General features: G+C 35.2%; 1 protein-coding gene across 2 annotated transcripts in view; it reads right to left on the minus strand.

Moving 5' to 3' along the window:
* LOC121417129 (lipoxygenase homology domain-containing protein 1-like) overlaps positions 1–9,565 on the minus strand; it is a 95,020-nt gene extending 85,455 nt beyond the window's left edge. For both annotated transcript variants that reach the window (XM_041610712.1, XM_041610710.1), the window contains exon 1: positions 9,399–9,565. The gene's annotated coding sequence lies outside the window, so the exon portion shown is untranslated. The remainder of the gene's footprint in view (positions 1–9,398) is intronic.
* Positions 9,566–13,709: the final 4,144 nt, after the last annotated feature.

Here is a 13,709-nt window from a genome sequence, read left to right on the forward strand (position 1 = left end):
TCGCTATATAACAAAGAAATAACATTGCTCAAAAGAAAAGTGAACTTTCTGCTCATTTCTGTAAATGCAGACACAGAATGTTCGAGTAATACCTACATGTAGGTATGACTTGAGCCATCACCATCACCAACCCTTTATGCATTCTAAATATGTCCATTTCTAAAGTGTAGTGGTTTTTCTCTTGATACACTCATAATTTTGTGTTGATTGATTATGTTGTTATATTCTTAATCACAGTACATTCACCAAAATATGAATTAGGATCCGAGTCTTCACACCAATGGAAAATTGTCAGGATTTTTTAAACCAAGGCAACCAAGGAGAGGAGAGAAAATAGATGAACTCAATGTCAAATTCAATATTTCCATAAAAAGGAGTAAAATTAGGAAGATGGAGGAAATTATTAGCCTAAAATAGGCCTAAATGATGTCAGGAACAACATTTTGACTGTATCCCTGGTAAAAACGCTTCAAAAATTACTGGATGTCCTTTTTTATACACAATATAATACCGTGAGTGACACGACATTTCGTGAGTGACACGACATTGTGAGTGACACGACACAACTTTAACAGTTAATTTTAGCTTTACCTTAACACATTGGACCAAGTTACTTTATATACAATAAGGTACAGATAAACTGTATTTGCTCCAGTACTTTGATAAATTAATTTTCAGAATACACAGCTCTAGAAAACTTTTTGCATTTAAAACGTGAGTGACACGACAACCAGTTTTGAAAACTTCGAAACCCAATTTTTTTCAGAAAAACACCTCACAGAATTTTTTTTTTGCTATTTAGGAGTTAGATACAAGACACAGCTTGTATCTTGCCAACAAATATGCTTCTAATACAAATTTTATATTGTGATAGGCAATATGTGAATTTTGATGCAAAAATCAACATTTTGTAACATTTAATTTCCCTTGAATAAAATTCACTGTATCTCAAGACATAATTAATAATTTTATGTAAATGAAATGGAAAAATATACTTTAAGATGTCTAGTTTCAAAAAACATTGAAGCCTGATGATTTCTAGCAAGTTTTAATTTTCACCCCCATGTCCACTTTTGTTTGAAAATGACCATTTGTCTAATTCTTCTCCTCCTTTCTCTTCTCCTCTTTATCCTCCTTTCTCTTCTCCTCTTTATCCTTTTTCTCCTCCCCTTTTGTCTATTGTTCACTCCTCCTTTTCATCTACTTCTTCTTCCTCCTCCTCCTCCTCCTTCTTCTCCCTCTTTCAATCTGCATCACCCTCCTCCTCCATTCTCTCTTCATCACATTCTCTCCTCCACTTCTTCTCCAATCCTCCATTTAATAACCCTCAACCAAGCCACAGCCCCAGAAGATGCCTGTCCAAACACAACAGTGCCATGAATCCTACAGGCCAGCACTGACAACCATCAAAACATCATCACTTCAATTACGAGTCATCCCTAGCCCATGCTCCGTTGCCATGGCGATAAGAGACAGCAGATGCCCAAATCGGGCTCAGGATGAATGAGATACGTACGTAAGTGATGGGATAAGTCTCTTGATATCTTTACACCTCCTTGATAAACCATCAATGCTATTTTAATCTAATAATGATACTGACATGCTTACAAGAGCTATAGGCCTATATTATTGTGCAACTACCGTACATGTATCATACAAGATTATACATGTAGATAGACAATCAGGGCACCGTCTTTATTAAGAGTTGTGATTGATACAATCAACCACAACTATGAATGGCCAGCAATGTCAACATCTTAAATCAAATTTGTTCAAAATATTTGCTGGATATGACATACATGAATATTCAGAATACAAAAAAAATTACAATTATTGTTCTCTTGAAGATTCAGTGTTTCCTGTAGAAAAAAAATGATATGGATGCACAGCAAAAACTGTGGTGTTAACCGGTGTCCATAGATAACCACACCAGTTATTTCACACCAGTGTTAAATTGGTGGTGTTAGTTTTACACCTATAGGTGTTATTACAACACCTATGGTTGATACATTTACACTCTTTGGTGTTATGTTCAATCTCTAGGGTGTTATTTTAACACCTCAGGGTGTGGTCCTCTATTATTTAACACCAATTGGTGTCAGTTTTAACACCACAGTTTTTAGAGTGTGGTAGTTGAGATTGAGTGGATTAATTGCAACTCTTTGTAAGATGGGGCCCAGATTGCACAATGAGGATTACTAGGACTGCATGACGCTGGAAATCAAATATATCCACTGAAAAAATTGCAAAGATCCAGGTAAAAGGTACACAAACAGAGAACGGAAAGAGGATTTTGAAATTATCAAGACATCAAAACTTCACTGTATGTACATGTACTTGCACCAAGTATCATCACTACCATCATCATCACCATTGATAATCATCATCATCATCAAAACTACCATCGTCATCATCATATTATCAACGTCATCATCATTATCATCATCATCATCAATTTCATCATAATCATCATCACCATCATCATCAGCACCGTTACCACATCATCGTACATTATCATCATCACCACCTTCATCATCATCAAATTATCGCATTTGTTGTCATACAACATCATTCTAAGTGACATAGACAAACTGGATTTCATCAGAAAATGAAGTTGATCAAGTGACTAAAAAATATTCTTACATGTAATAACAGTAAAAAAAAGTCATTTTATACCACAGTACTGCCTGTCTGCATCCTTATTTCTCTGACCGGGTATTAAAACCTACACGTAACAGACCCAGACAAAACCAGCGCTTCAATTTACTAATCAATCGCCATGGTTACAGAGGACACACGCAATCTAGAATGCCATCGGCAATTAATCAATGATGTGCGCTCCACTCGTTGTTCACGTAATGAGACGCAAGATATTATTGAGGATTATGAAAAATGGACACTGCAATTAGATCCAATGAACACGCTCACTCCACATACATGTACATGTACATGTAATTATTAAAAGGACAAGTCCCCCCAAACAAAAAGTTGATTTGAATAAATCCAACAAGCATAACACTATTTCATCAAAATCTGATGTAACATAAGAAAGTCTTTAGGATCCTGTGCAAGTGCAACTTAACATGTATTCTTTCAAAATTAAAATTATTACATGAACTTGACAGTTCGATATAATTTTTCTTTGCAAATCACTGAAAAGACTCCACACATTTGTATGTTCGATATAATTTTTTTTTCAAATCACTGACAAGACTCCACACATTTGTATTAGTTTTTCATAAATATGACTATTTATGAAAAGTTACTGGCCTGACAGCAATTTTTACTGGTCTTCTACCGTTAGACCGGTTCCAGTGTCGCGCACCGACTGAATTGTATTTGCAATAAATGTGAATTGTGATTGATTAGGTCTTTGGGTCATATTCAACAATTAACAAAATCCCTGTGGAGCGAAAAATGACACTATAAAAAACAAAAAAGGGGAGAGAAAAAAGAAAAAAAAACTGGACAGAGAAGGAGTTCAAAAAGAGAATGGAGACAAATGAGTTTCACATAGTTATTAGAAAGAATTTTGTTAATGATTTTGACAAGAGTTGATAAAATGAAAACAACAAAATGAAAAGGAAGAGTGAAAATACTGTACAATGAGAGGTTGAGCAAACATGAGAAATTTCAGGATTGTATAAAGAGATGACTGAACTGTCAACCAACAGAAAGTTAACGGGCAAGTCCAAGAATTCGCGCGCGTTACGTATGGGACATTTCAGAGGCTTCAATGACCTGAAAAATAGTGTTAATTGACTTTGATTAGATTGAATACCCTCATGATGGTAGACATCTAGGAGAAGAATAATCATGAAAAAAATGGTGGCATATGACCTCGACCTTGACCTTTTAGAGAGAAGAGATGGGCCGTTACGTATGGGACGCAGAAAAAAGACAATTTTTAAAACAATTTTTACAAGTTGAGAATTCTCTGAAAGTATTTCATTTGACAACTTGTAACTCAGTGTGATAGAAGTCACAATACTCTAGTATATCTAAGGCAAGTTTCATGTCATAAGCCAAATCCCTCTAATTACAGACTCTAATTAAACAAATTAATGACATGTTACGTATGGGACAGTTACGTATGGGACATTTTGTCCCCATAGAGAATGTACACAATTTCCCCCATAATTAAAAAAATTGAAATAATTTTAAACATGGAAATAACAAAAGAGTTTCTTTTTTTTAAAGTTCTAAATTGAGACATATTTGATATGACTGAAAAGGAAATTAACCATTTCCACATTTTTTCCTTGTTTTTCATGGTTTCATGAATTTCTTATGTATTTCTATTGTTTTTTATTTTATTCATATTTTTCCATTTTCACAATTTTTTCGCTTCAATTGTTTTCATTAATCAGTATTCATAACAAATCAGTCTTTAAAAACTAAAGAAAAGGTAAATAATCACTTTTTAGAGCACTCTTGAAATTTGTTTTTCTCCATTCACTTTGTACACAAATCTCCCCATTGACATTGTGTGTAAATGTCCCATACGTAACATGTTGTCCCATACGTAACAATTTTTTAATTAACTTTTAATTAAAAAGTAAACTCTATTTTTGAAACTTTTTGGGGTATAACATTTTCATACTTTATAAATTAGAACTTCCCAGAGATGCAACAATACAAGTATTGTATTATGAGAAATAACTTAAAAAAACATCCTCAAAATGTTACGTATGGGACATTCCATCCTTGGACAAGACCTAATTTGCATAATTAATGAGATGACATCACTTTTTTTCCCCAAAAAGTAATAAGATGTGAGGGGGTCCATGTCCCACCTATGACTAAATCTCACAAGTTTTGTTTTCATATTCTATGAGTTTTTATAATTGTCCCATACGTAACGCCCATTTTACCAATTATGCAAATTAGGTGCCCCAAATTAGCATAAATATGCATATTATCAAATTTTTCTTAATGAAATTTTAAAATTCAACATTTGGGCTTTCTTACCCCACCAAAGATAACTTCTTAAATTAAAGATGAAATTTTGCCTTCTAGGGTGACCTTTTCTTGGACTTGCCCTAATTTGAATTACATGTATTTAAAGGTGACAATAAAACAATTATAATGAAGAAAACTTCATCAAAATCAGATTTATAAATGGACATTTTCAGGATTCACTTCGAAAAAAATGGTGCAAAGGAACGAGTCCATGGTGTCATAGACACACGCAATACTTCATATTTTTTGCATGGATTATTTATTTTTTGGTGCAATTTGACAGTAACAAAGCTCTTTAACTGAAACATCAATGATAGTTCCACATATTCAAGGAGGAATAAAAGTTTAGTCCCAATCAAAACATACATGTAAGAAACAAAATAAAATAGTTTCATAGATTCTCCTCTAATACTTGATCATTCGGATATAAAGAAAACTTGTTTTTGTACACGTAGCCCTCATTTCCCAATCGATTTACCATTTGAAGCGGTCTTGGAAAAGGAATCATTCCCTGAAGACAAAGAGAAACCTGATCCCCAAAACAATTTATCTCTCCATTTCCCCATATTAATATGCCTAGGGAGGAAAGGAATTGAGAGATGGAACTTAAAGGTAAAGTCCACCCCAGAAAAAAGTCAATTTGAATAAATAAAAAAATCAAACAAGAGTATTGCTGAAAACGTCATCAAAATCGGATGGAAAATGTTATGACAATTTAAATTGTCACTTATTTTTCACAAAACAGTTCTATGCTCAACTCAGTGATATGCAAATGAGACTTTGAGAGAGTCAATAACCTCCATCACTCACAATTTTTTTTTATTGTTTGAATTATTTCAACTTTTACCAATTTGACATTAAGGACCAACATCACTGAAACATTAAATCAAACAATGGTAGTGAGTGGTGAGGTCATCAGCCCCCTCATTTGCATACTGACAAGGATGTGCATATAACTGTTTTATTAGCAAATCTTTAAAATGTCATCACTTTCTAATTTCATACCTAATTTTGATGAAATTTTCAGTTTCATAGTTGGTTGAATTTCTCTTTGTATTGAAGTCATTTTTTGTTGGGGGGCGTGTTCTTTAAAAAGGAGAAGTCAGTCAAATGTATTGCTGTACACAAGCGTGGCCAAATTAACACCCCCTAAATGAGTTTTTTCTGTGTGCAAAATAACCCCCCTAAACAAGTTTTGCAGGCTCTAGTCACACATTTGGCCCCTAAACAAGTTGTCGCCAGAATAAGACCCTGGGGAAAAAACATACCCTAAACACTGTTTGACCCTGCAATTGACCATTGACCAGTCTTTCAAAACTACATGTACCCCTGTTTGAAAATCAGTGTTTTTGAACAACGAGTGCACTCGTGGCCCGCGGCAAAAACTGAAAAAAAATCTGCTTTAAAAGCGTTTTTTGGTCACGCATGTACAGCAAATTATATTTGACTGGCACCCTGGGTCACTGACTAGCACAGAAAAGCATGAAATATTGCTTTGAAAAATATCAGACATTTGATGGAATTCCTTGCTTATATGTACACATATTTTGTAAATTTCTCAGCAAGTAGATTCTTCCAGAGCTATTATTGGTGCTAATATTTGATTCTAACCCATTTTCAGATATTTACTACAACTGGTATTAAAGATACTATTGTAAATTCCAGTTCTGGTAACGATCTCAAAATGACTTTTTACAGAATCTAATATACTAATAACCACCCAAGTGTCTGTTTGTATTCATGAATAAAAAATATGTGCCAAAGGATTCTGGAAGAAAATGTGTAATTGCTGAGAAATAAGCAAAATAAGCGCGGATTCGGTCACTTCCATTGGGTCTTTATTCCAGCAATAATAATACACTGTCCCATGTGTGCCTATCTGTGTTGGCGATCTTCAGTGTGATCGTATTTCAGCTTAGATTTTAATATGATTTCACAAAGTTCAGTTTATGTAACTGTACCAGATCTAGATCCAAGATGATACATACATATGTACATGTAGTCATACTTATTACCTTGGTTTTACATTTTACACAAAATTAGTGTTTTACTGCAACTACTATCATTTAGCTTATAATCTTTAGTTTAAAGTCAAAATGGCTTTCTTGACAGAGGAGGCCTGATACAGGTACATGCATGTATTTAACAATAGATTCATTTGTTTTATTTTAATTGTTTGTCCTTGATTTGTCTTCCCTTAATATAACTTTAATTCTTTTTCATGTTATATTCTTTGAAAATTCTTTGATTCTGTCCCTTTTTCATCTTTTCTTTCATATTGATTGTCCTGTATTTCTTTGAGCTTTATTTCTTCAACTTATTGTCTATTTTTGAGCTTCTTCGTATCTTCGAATGAAACGTTAAATTGCTTCAATTGTTTTTTCCTTCTTTGCGGGCCGGAGCTCCCTGGGTTGTAGAAACATTAGAGATATATAGTATGGTGGTATGACCTTAATTTGCACATTACCTAATTTTGCGCACGTTCGAATATCTCAATATCAAATCAAAATCTTGAAAAACTGGTATCATCATCAACAGAAAAAGCGACCCAAACTTACTTTATGGTAATTTTCTTGAAGGTACATGTAAGGTCTCAATTTATGAAAATATTGGCAAATTTTGTTACCTTTTGCGTCCGCTCCGAGAAAATCCAAACTTCTTGACAAGCTTCAAGAAATTGCCATTTCGCAAGCAAATTAAAGAGAAATTCCAGTATTTGCAGTTAACACTGATTTCATGAGAAAGTCTGTAAAACAAGGCTTAATTGTCACTATATCATCGAGGATCTAGATCTGGTACAGTTACATTAACTGGACTTTGTGAAATCTTGAAATCTACGCTGAAAAATGTTCACACCGAAAATCCCCAACACAGATAAGCGCACGTGGGACAATGTATAATTATTGCTTAGGGCGTCGGGCCCGACGCCCTACCCGAATCCCGTGCTTATTTGCTGATTTCTCAGCAATTACACGATTTCTTCCAGAATCCTTTGGCACATGCGTTTTATTTATACAAACAGACACTTTAGTGGTCATTTCATTGGATTCTGTACGAACTCATTTTGATATCGTTACCAAAACTAGCATTTACCTTTAAGGGTTCCGAACAAGTAAGTAAAATGTTACCAACCAAATTTATGGTATTTCAACCTCCATCTGATTTATTTTCGAAAGCTTTGCAAAACAATTGTGCGCCAAGTAAGGTCACACACTATTTTTACAGTATGATTCAGACGAGCGCGCACTAGTCGATCGTCGTGGAATTTTGAGATGATACCGGCGAAATCCTCGGTTTGGCACTTGTTCACTGCTACCATCTGGCCTGTGGAGAATCTACAGGTAGGACTATGGTATGCCAATGCTGTATAGAGCACACACTTTAAAAAATCATTAAAATATCACTTTTGTGACCAAAATTACTAATTTCCATATAGTTTTAATTTATTTATCATTAGTAATGTGGGAATAATTTTTGTATTCACCAGAGCGCTCAAAAACTTGAATTTTGGGCATATTTTTGTGTACGCCCTCTATTGGTGGAAAGTAATATGGCAAGAAAATTTTCTTTTTTTGATCTGTTTTTAATTAAGAAAAAAATGATTTAAAGAATCAAATTTAAATAAGAGTCAAGTTGTATCAATAATAAGTGTATTGGGAACCGTTAGTGTAAAAAAAATCAGGCATTTGCCCCAAAGAAAAAGAGAAAATAAGCCAAACATTGCCACCTTTATTTTGTCACACATGGAGATATAACTGAGAACAAGGTTATATTATAACCTTGTTCATTGAATGAGTGTGCCAAGTAAGGTCACTCACTATTTTTACAGTATGATTCAGACGAGCGCGCACAGTCGATTGTCATGGAATTTTGAGATGATACCGGCGAAATCCTCGGTTTGGCCTACATTATAATTCCAACAAGCTAATTTGACTTTGTGATCTTGCCTTCTGTTTGCTATTCATGATTTTTATTAATTTTGTGTGAACTGTGAGAAATTTTGAATATATAAAACTTCAAACTTCTTAAAATGTGCGCAAATTTATGGTCACCCCATCAAAAGTTGGGCATAAATTACATGTATCTGAAATTAAAAGTTTTGTGTCTGGCTGAAAAAAAGTTAAATTTAAACAACTTCGTTTTTTAACAGTTTTAACAACACCAGCGACATTTACATCCCAGTTGAGTTTAGCGGTAGCCCACAAGAATTGGAGCCAGAACTCTCCCGTCTCGAAATGCATGCATGACCGATCACCACACACCTCAATTCACAGAGCACTGCACAGCTCAGCCGGGCGTTACACACATTACAATTATGTGCATTCCTCGGAGTTGTCTCTCCGCACAAACCCACCAGAAAAAAAAGAAGCTCGTCGAACGCAAAACACAACATCAACAAATCATTTTGTGCCACAAAAATACAATTCAAAACTCACCAAAAATTTTCCTACGTATCCTTACAGTATAAAGCAGTAATATATCCTATCCAAAATCCAATAAACTGGCCACAAAGTTGACTCTTTTAATCGTTAGCGATGGTTTTATGCTTATGCTGATGACCACGGGATTTCACGTGTGAAAAAAACGCCATTCATAATAACAACGAGATACCGTTGGAGGTTGCTAAGGAAGTGCGCATGCGTAGATCAATTAGCGGCACCTTGTCATTTATCATGATCGGCAGGTGGTTTTAGTAACACTATAGTATACGTTGTTGAGGCGTATTGAGAGATATAATGTTGACATAGGGCCCCCGAATATATTACATATACTACAAATGAGGGGAGGGGTGGGCTTGAGCCATGGCCTTGGTCTCCCAAAATTCTTAATGACCAAGAAAGAAAAAGAAGAAAAGATAAGGAAATAGAGGGGGTGAATATGATTTACTTAATATTCTGTCAAAATCTATCTCAAAATTGGATTTTGAAAAAAAAAATGTCGAAATTTTGCTCGCTCATAAATTCTACCCCATACGCCATATCTGACCAACTCAACATTTTGGCTCATTACGCCACCTCCAACTCCCCGCGGGGGTGGGGGCAGTCAAATGTAATTGCTGTACACATATGCGTGACAAAATTATTTCCAAACAACTTACCACCCGTAACCGAGTTTTTCTCAGTGTGCAAGATACACCCCTAAACAATTTTTTGGCGGACTTCAACATTTTGGCCCCCAAACAAGTTGTCGCCAGAATATGACCCTAAACATTAAAGTAATTTTGTTTCGGCCCCAACACTTTCCAGAAACGAGGAAGAAAAAGCACCGGGGCGAAAAAAGCTTGGGGAAAAACATACATTGGCGGCGGAAGCCACAAAATTTAGAGGGGATCTACCTGAAATTTTGTGATGGACACATGTAAAAAAAAAAAGTCCCCAACCTAAATTTTAGGGGTGGGGGCAAGAGACATTTTAAGGGGGTCCACCAGAATTTAGGGGGGGACGCAGGAAACAAAATTGACATGCAAAAAAAAAAAAGGTTATCAACTAAAAATTTACCTCAATTTTTTTTTGGATCTGTCCCCCGCCCCCCCCCCCCCCCGCTTCCGCCGCCTATGAAAACATAACACGTCTGGCTAGTTCGTCTTTAAAAAAAAAATCCCTAAAATACGTTCGACTTCTTAATTGACAATTGACCATGCAATCTAAGCACCCTCGATCTTTTTAAATCGATGTTTTTGATACCCTTAACGAGTGCACGCGCGGCCCGCGTCCAAAACTGAAAAAAAACACCCTAAAACACGTTTTTTTTTTTTTTTTTTTTTTTGGGGGGGGGTCACGCATGTGTACAGCAAGATATTTGACTGGCACCCTGGGTCACTGACTAGCACAGAAAAGCATGAAATATTGCTTTGAAAAATACCAGACATTTGATGGAATTCCTTGCTTACACATATTTTGCAAATTTCTCAGCAAGTAGATTCTTCCAGAGCTATTATTGGTGCTAATATTTGATTCTAACCCATTTTCAGATATTTACTACAACTGGTATTAAAGATAAATTCCAGTTCTGGTAACGATCTCAAAATGACTTTTTACAGAATCTAATATACTAATAACCACCCAACATGCCCAAGTGTCTGTTTGTATTCATGAATAAAAAAATATGTGCCAAAGGATTTTGGAAGAAAACTTCCATACGTACACCAAAGGAAAGCAATAATTCCTATGCAATTGCAGCGGAGAAGGAATACGAAATTCAATTTTATTTTCAGAAAGTTGCACTTTGGGTCATGCACCCGGCCAGTGATGATGATGGGGGGGGGGGGTCCGAGAAGCTGAGGATCGAAAAATAATATTAAGGGAAGGAAGAGCGTGTAAAAAGGGAGAATTCTAAAATAAAAACTGATTTCGTATACTAATAATGGACCTGCATGAATATGCGATTCATATCATGTTCAGAGGATTTGAAATGGCGTTTAAAACATCCTGTTTTCAAGTCAATTGGCCTCTACATGACATGCCCCTATACATCGCCCACTTTTTCCAAAACCAAGTACAAAAACGTAAAAATTAACACATGATTGAGATTTTTTGCATGGTCAGCCCCCCACCCCCCCACCCTAGTCTACAAAATATTTAGACCCACATCTGCAGTGTTTGTACCACAGCAGCTGACTCAAGGAGTCGGTCTACTATGTCTAAAAAATGGCTCGCTTCGCTCGCCCTTTCAGGCTGGTTTGCTTCGCAAACCAGGAGCCGCACCACCTCCCGAGCCATTCAGAGTCTGCATAGCAGACTAGCCCCTTAAGCTTAAAGGGGAATGAAACCTTTGGAACAAATAGGCTTGTGTAGAAACAGAAAAATCAAAGAATAAGAATAACGAAAGTTTGAGAAAAATCAGACAAATAATGAGAAAGTTATGAGCATTTGAATATTGCAATCACTAATGCTATGGAGATCCTCCCATTGGCAATGCGATAAGGATGTGTGATGTCACTGATGAACAACTTTGGTGGACTATAAAATGCCCTCAAAATGTCTCTTTTTGCTTTTTCTTACGATGATACAAACTCTTTATCCATTATGTATTCTTAAAAAATATGTATTACATGCCCTCATGTAGAAAGAACACATGATCTATGGATAGATGTGATAAAAGAGGCAATTCAAGTGAAATATATACTAAAGTAATGGGGAGAGTTGTTCATCAGTGACATCACACATCTTTGTCGCATTGCCAATTTGCTATCTCCATAGCAATAGTGATCGCAATATTCAAATGCTCATAACTTTCTCATTATTTGTCCGATTTTTCTCAAACTTTTGTTGATCTGTTTCTTTGATTTTTCTGTTTTCACACAAGCTATCTTGTTCCAATGGTTTCATTCTCCTTTAAAAAAATAAGCTCGTGCTTTGAGCTTGTATCACCTATATATTTAGCATGTTTAGTGAGATATGGATCATGTTTTGTTACTAGTGTAACAGTTAATTTTGCTGGTTCTATTTAATCTGTACTCTTACATTTGGCTTTCCATACTTTATTGTTTACATTCAACTTGTTTATTTCCATTCCAACTCATCTCATCCTTCTTTCCATCCTCTCAATCCACATACATTGTCATGATCTCATCTTTCATTCCATCTCCACAATACATCTCACATAGCAACACAGGTTCATTGCATTTCATTCTTTCATTCAGTTTCCCCTCAGTCATGCTTCCTGGTTTTCCATTAGCTTTCCACTCCACATGGTCTTATTGTTTAATTCTCATTAGGATTCAGTTTAACTCATGATCACCCTTCTCTATTCTCTGATTGGTTCTTATTTTTAAATAGGGTTAGTTCATTTTATAGTTCATACCATTTTTCTTGTATTTGATTGGTTGATTTTTATGATTATCCAATGTGGGTACATTGGCAGAAGATAAGATTGGAAAGTAAAGTCAGTGCTGATCTGGACTTCATCTTGTTAACTTCTAATTTCTTCTGTGTTCACCCTATCTTCAGTTTGATAATTTTATTTTAATCAATTAAAGTAAGGAGAGTTTGAATGTACAGGAGAGCATAGGAGACTGAGTTTGGAAGTGTACAAACGGTCATGTTACAACTGGTGGCAGCGGTGGGATGTATATTTTGACTTCGATATTTCTTATTTCTCTTCGAAAGAAATATCGAAGTCAAAATATACATTTTCTTTTTTTTCATTCTTTGAAATCGTCAGTTTAGTGACGACCTCTATAAAAAAAAAGAAATATTATATAAATAGTGTACAATCTATTGTACAATATACTGGATTATATGTACGACAAATATAAAATTATCCCGAGTGCAGGTTTATTTCACCGAGGCCGAAGGCCGAGGTGAAATAGGCTTGCACGAGGGATAATTTTATATTTGGAGTTCATATAATCCAGTAATATTGTATGATAGAACGTTCACTATTTATTATAGTAAATAGATCCCTCAATCTAAGCCCCCATCATGGATTTTGCCATCCAAAAATCGAAAGTTATATTGTACATATGTACAATATAACTTTTTGAAGGGAGGTCACGTGGTACAAATCCAGCCAATCACAGCTCGTATTTTACTACCACTATTTACTATTAATCACATAGATTGGGTTTGGAAATATGTCAGTTCTGCTGATTGTTGCAAAAGTAATGACTTATTGATATTACTGTGAACAGTTGAAATTTAAGGTTCCTTCATTATTTTTTTTTATCCTCTTAAATTTTTGGCCCGTTAAAAAAAAAAAATTCATGCTAGCAAGAAAAAAAAGTTCGGAAAGAAAACATGAATCGA

The sequence above is a fragment of the Lytechinus variegatus genome, chromosome 6 (genome assembly GCF_018143015.1).
Source record: "Lytechinus variegatus isolate NC3 chromosome 6, Lvar_3.0, whole genome shotgun sequence".
Classification (NCBI taxonomy): domain Eukaryota; kingdom Metazoa; phylum Echinodermata; class Echinoidea; order Temnopleuroida; family Toxopneustidae; genus Lytechinus; species Lytechinus variegatus.